The sequence below is a fragment of the Dendrobates tinctorius genome, unplaced genomic scaffold (genome assembly GCF_039654945.1).
Source record: "Dendrobates tinctorius isolate UK_male_01 unplaced genomic scaffold, ASM3965494v1 ptg000009l, whole genome shotgun sequence".
NCBI classification, from domain to species: Eukaryota; Metazoa; Chordata; class Amphibia; order Anura; family Dendrobatidae; genus Dendrobates; species Dendrobates tinctorius.
This window is the reverse complement of record NW_027361677.1, coordinates 8458238-8464237: the sequence shown is the minus strand read 5'-3', so window position 1 is coordinate 8464237 and position 6000 is coordinate 8458238. Positions and strand designations below refer to the sequence as shown.

At 42.5% G+C, this 6000-nt stretch overlaps 1 protein-coding gene across 1 annotated transcript in view; it reads right to left on the bottom strand.

The window, feature by feature from the left end:
* Positions 1–1825: 1825 nt before the first annotated feature.
* The window catches only part of MAF (MAF bZIP transcription factor), a 63186-nt gene continuing 59011 nt past the window's right edge, over positions 1826–6000 (bottom strand). The window contains exon 3 of the mRNA XM_073582621.1: positions 1826–3381. The gene's annotated coding sequence lies outside the window, so the exon portion shown is untranslated. The remainder of the gene's footprint in view (positions 3382–6000) is intronic.

The window sequence follows — 6000 nt, the reverse complement described above, 5'->3', positions numbered from 1 at the left end:
TGTAAAAATCGGACAAGTGTCGGTTATTTTCAATTTTATTTTCTGGACTGAATGGATACAAGAGAAAAAACTGCAGCATGACCGATTTGCATCCGATAATCAGATGGAAGTCACCCATTGATGACAATAATTTAGTGGAGAACATTGGATTATACTTAGATGACATCTAAGTGTGATCCGATTTTAACAGACAGACTGAATGGAGAAGAAGGAGAAACTTTTTTCCCCAAAGAATTGGATCACACTCTGATCACACTATGATTACACTATGATCAAACTCTGATTAGCATAATGGGACCGATGGGGAACATAGGGTCATCTGCACCTCTGGGGATAAGTTGCTGCAAGAGAGTGTTCTGATAAGCAGAACACTCAGAGGTAGGAGACAGAGGCTGACCCATCACTGCCATCATCTGTACTCCACATTAGTACGTTCTGATATCAATGCTGCTTAAGGCAGGAAAAAAGACTAGTGAAAAGCCGTTGTTTGGTTTTTACAGGAATAAAGATAAATTCCCCTAATGCAGTAATTTGCAAAGTTTCTTAACTTTCCATGAGCTGTCCGGCCTCTGGAGTGAGCGCTGCACAACACCTCCCCTTTGTTCTTGATGGATGACTGTAGCAGGCTCCACGTGAGACGCTACAAGCTTTCACTCAAAACCAAAGGAGAGGTGGTTTTGTAGACCGCTCAGAGAGAACTTAAAAGCTATGGACGGCCTTTAGGAAACCTGTGCGAGAGGTTGGTAGCAGAACAAATCCTCGTCTTAAGAATTATGTTGAGATGAATCTCTGCACACGAGTATCTGTAGGCTGGTCTCCAGGTCTTCTATTCATCCCTGGAGGGTCAAAACTGATGACAGGTTCTGGGTTGTCCACTACTTTAGCACTGATGGACCTATCCTTATATTCTTATCCTTTAAATAATAAGGGGCGGATGTGCAATTCCCAGCCGCGGCCAAAATCAGTAGATGAGGCAACTCCATAACTGAGAACTTCCAGCCGCCATCGGGACGGAGAACAGCTGATTGGCGAAGCGCCGGGTGTAGGACCCTCAGCAATTTGATATTGATGACCTATATTAAAGATAGGTCATTATTAAAGCAGTGAATGACCTCATTAAGGTGATTCAGTGAGCACAAAATTGCTGTTCATACCATGCACCAGCACCTAGTGCACCCTTGGTGTGGCCGACCATTTCTGTGCTCCTTCCTATCTACTTGTTTTGCATCTATTTCCACACGCTCTTCTTAAGCCACCTGTATAAACGGCTGTCAGCCAAACACTGCTTTGGCCGATTGTTTGGCAGGCAGCCACCTCGCGCAGCCAAGTATTCCTGTGTTCTCTATGAGAAAGTCACTGCCAGACATCTATGGCAGCAGCTTTTTCAGGGAGACCAAAAGGATTGTTAGTCCAAAATCAGACTTGCTTGATCTTTAACTCCCTCGTTAATAAATTGTCTGGGGCACCCATATGCTTTATTCTATTAACCCAGGCTTTGGCCAACATTAGCCTAATGTGTATAGGTGGCTTTAGATGGCCAGCTCTCGGGAGAAGAGAGGAGATAGATGGTAGGAAGGTGCATTAAACTGTTCAGCCATGCCAAGGGTGCCCCTAACGCATTCCTATCATTGCCACCACGTCTTGCCGTTAGACCCCCTACTAATTGGACATTACTGGCAAATCCAACCGATGCCGAAACAACCCCCATTCGTTAAATTTAAGCCTCCCGGCAACTCCATCTTTCTAGGATTATAGCCTATGCCACGTTACGCCATTTACACCTACATATTTTTTTCCTGCAAGAGTCAATTCAATATCACATTAGTCTTTTTAAGTGTTTTTATTGATTGTTTTCTTTCCAACTGGCGTCTAACGGAAATTAATAAGAAAGGTAAGACTAATAAAGTAAAGACAGACGAAATACTTATTCTTATAAGTCAGATCAGAGGACGGATATGAAACCAGAGCGCTTGTAACCAGAAGGTAACCAGAGTTTAGGATTGGGTTAGTATCGGTTACTTTTTCGATCACTGGATTTCATATCTGCCCCCTTCTTTGCTATCGATTTCTCAATGGGACAATGGAACGATGGTACTGACATGTGTTACCTGATGTAATACTCTAATAATAGACTAAATAGTTTTTGCCCCTACAGGGCTGAATCTATCATATAATCCTATGGAGGCACATGCCTAGGGTCTGCACTGTTTTTGGGGTGCAGCCGAACCTTTCCCCGTATTCATTTATTTTTTTTTAGGTCTACCAGCCATATTTACCCAATCAAAAAACATGGGGTAGGGTATTGGCCCGAGTAGAATAAACATGCAGGGTACTAATCTGGGGCAATAGACTATGGCAGCACGAAGTGTATACATGTTCTTGTGCATCTAATGTACATGGCGGATAGGGTATCGGTTAAAGAAACTATACTAAATTATATCATTTTATACATTAATGTTCAATGGAAGTCAATGAAATGCTGGTGAGAGCTGAGTTCTATACATTAAACTGTATAAGGATTTCCCCTATCATCACAGATGGATACGTTAGGACCAGCACAGATGTATGCACCATGCGTGGCCCCCTCTTCCTTGCCCTGGGGGGCTTCATTACACTTTCAATCTCCCCCAGCAGGGAAGCTATTTACTTTTACATATATATACAATGATAAATTTGTACAGAAGTATATACAAAGAATGCTTCATTGCTTTTCACCGTTGAGCGTAGTCACCGAAACATTTCGCCATCATTCATCAACCATCGTCTTTTTTTTTTTTGATCCATTGGAAAAGTATAAAAGATGAATAGTAGAAGTTTGTTGGGAAGATGACTTGTCCATGGCTTGGGTGGAAATCCTGGGAGTGGTTGTGAATTGTAGACTGAAGGAGATACCAGCAATGTAAAGAAAAGATCCTGAGGGTTAGTTGTGTATATGGAAATATCCTACAGTCAGAAGCTTTGAGTTTACGTCATGTTAAGCTTACGCCACATGGTCACCTGAGGACATTTTGGAACGACGTAGTGAAGTTCTATCCATTCTCAAGACAGAATCCACCGGAATAGTCATTGACCCGAAAGGTGAAGGACGGGTGGTTCCTTTACCGAACCTGTTGCATATCGAGAGTAATGATTGACCAGAAGCACTTCATACATAGGGTGGTCGTCATTAGAAAGCATTAGAAAGATCCTAAGAAAAGCATGCAACCAAAAGTCCCACCAGTGTCAATGGTATTTACAATGATGAGGTTCATGATTCTGCATGTCCACTGGAAAGTAGATTAACAGCAGTCCTCTGCAGGAAAGTCTAAAATGAAGAGGGTCTGAAGGTCACCGGAGGAGTAGAATGGGCAAGCTCACCGAAGCTCACCGACTTTACTTCACCTACAAACGGAGGGAAAAAAAGAACTTTAGTTTTTGGAAACAAAAGTACTGATATCATATATTATGATTGTTCATGTGCTAAAAACCTCAACTATCAGCAGAATAGGCAACTTCTGTCCCCAGTTCTACCTTGATTCTCCACTAGATGCAACAAAGAGGAGATGAATGGTGGGCCAGGTCAAGCATTCGCCTTGCCATTCCATTTGTGGCCATGGAAGAACTAAAGGAGAACATGTACATGGACGGTGCTTTAAGGTGATAAGAACACATTAAAAACATTAGACTAAGATGTCCAGTCATCCAGTCATTTTTAATTGGATGTGTATGTTATTTTCATATCATTTATCATGATTCAACATTGAAAAGAACAAGGCGAGAACCAGAGCATATTGGTTTCCAATGATTACTGGTCAACGGTTGATCAGGTTTTACTGTCCTATCTTCTAGATTCGGTCTTGGACAGCTCTACTTAGGTCTTTATGAAGAATCATACCAATCTGTTGTATCTTAAGAGAATACAGGCATGTACAGATGTGTCCTACCTCACCTTTTCTTTTTACTCTAGACATACCGAGATTTGTGGCTCAAGACAGTCAATGACTCGCTATGATGACACTAGACTACAATTTCTTCTATTCTTGTTCAGTTCACTGGGTCACAAGAACAGTGTACGTCAGTCTACTGAATCAACAGATGTAGAACTCATGCTTCTAGGAGGTCCAACAAGATGATCCTTGGCATCTTGCGACTGTCACCAAGTACTGGAAACTCAACAACTGGATGACATTGACCATTAACTCAACACTTTTCACCCAAATGCTGACATGAGACCTTCCCTTCTAGATACCAAATAAAGGATACTATGAAGATGGATCCTTGGCCAAAAGACACTTTCCTACTTTGAGCAGATAAAGGGTGCTCTTGTATTGGATAGTGAGAAATGGATGGACCTTAGCTATTTGTATCCATTCAGTTAGTAAAGGTCAAAAATATTTCACTCCATTAGGAACTGGTTTCAGATCAGTCATAACTAAGCACAAATATCGGAGAACCGAATTCTGCTTATAAAACCAAATTAACTTGTCCCACAAATGACCTTAACCAATATCAATTGCCTCGCTCCTGGCTACATCCCTAAATAGTATTGATCTACCTTCTTCTCTGAGGAATACCAAACAGATATCCTTCTTAAACAATATCCACCACTTACTTCCCTCAATGTTTTTAGCGGACAACCTTCCGAAGCCATATTCTCACAGTAACGTCTACCTCTTCAGAGCCAATATTAATACTTTTGGTCAAAATGCAGTGGTCATCTCCATCCATGGGTCTTGTATCAGCTAGATGTATTTTTTCCATGTTTTGATAGACGATTGATGGATGAGACCCAATATGTCTATTACTGGCCACTCCTGGTCTGCTGAAGATGTATCTAACAAGCCAGGTGTCACAATCCATTTTTGGATCTGTGTCCTTTGTCTGGACTCACTTATATAAACCTTCTTCCTTTCTGGCCCTCGGGGGGTTAATATGGGTTTTTGCCCCGGTGGCCGCTGGTGTTACAACAACTGTAGTTGGTCGGCTGCTGGGTCCCCCCCCCCCAGTGGCCGCTGGTGTTACTACATGTTTAGTTAGTCAGCAGGTGGTGACTACTCCCACTTCCCTTTATAAAGTCACCTGGTGATGCAGATCACTGTTGGTAATACTGTTCATTTGGAAACCAACCGTGGTGAAGACTGTACCTACCTGGTGCAGAGGGGGTTCAGCTTATCTGGAGCAGTGGTGATGCTGCTGAAGAGAGGAGCTATCAGGAGCAGTGGTGCTTCAGCTGAATGTTGTCAAGTGGCTAACTCTGCTGTCCAGGAGCATTGCAGCAGAGCAAGCTAAGTTTTGTTTTTTTAGTTGCTTTAACCCTGTGGTGTCTGTTTTATCTTTCCTTTTGTGTTTTTGGTGCAGTACACTTTTTTCCCTGTCTCAACTCCTGGGGAGGGGGTTGGGGGTTTAGCTCAGGGCTAAACAGGAGATAGGGACAGGTCGGAGACTTGGGCCTCACTACCATCAAGTGTACCCCCAAGTTAAGGAAAGTCAAGGCACCTCCTTAGCCTGAGGGGCAGTTCAGCGGCCCAGGTTCCACGTCTCCTGTTTTTTCCCTACTGCCTCGTGACACCAGGTGGCCATCTGAGCTGATACGAGAATGCCGTCCTGGCGTTAGACAATGTCTGGTATTCGCAGATGGCATCATATTGGCACCTCACACATTTGTGAACGAAATCACCTTGAATGTAATTTTGAAAAAAAAAAAAACGTAATGAAATTGGAGAGAGTTCAGCATCAGGTGATGATATTAGTAAATGGGATTGGATTGTGAAAAATCAGTAGCCACTTTGTATATGTTTACCCTAGAAAAATGAGACGATCTGATGACTCTGTTCTGTAAAGATATACTCAAGGACAGTACAAATATGTTCCTGCTGTGAAGCTAGAGTTTCAGTTTATGCAAAAAAAAAAAAAAAGAGAACACCAGGTTCCACGTGCCAGATGAAAAAATAGCTTGGCCAGATATCCCCCATCCCTCAACTTCTAATTTTAAGGTGTTTCGTCGTTGAGTTGTGATAGCTC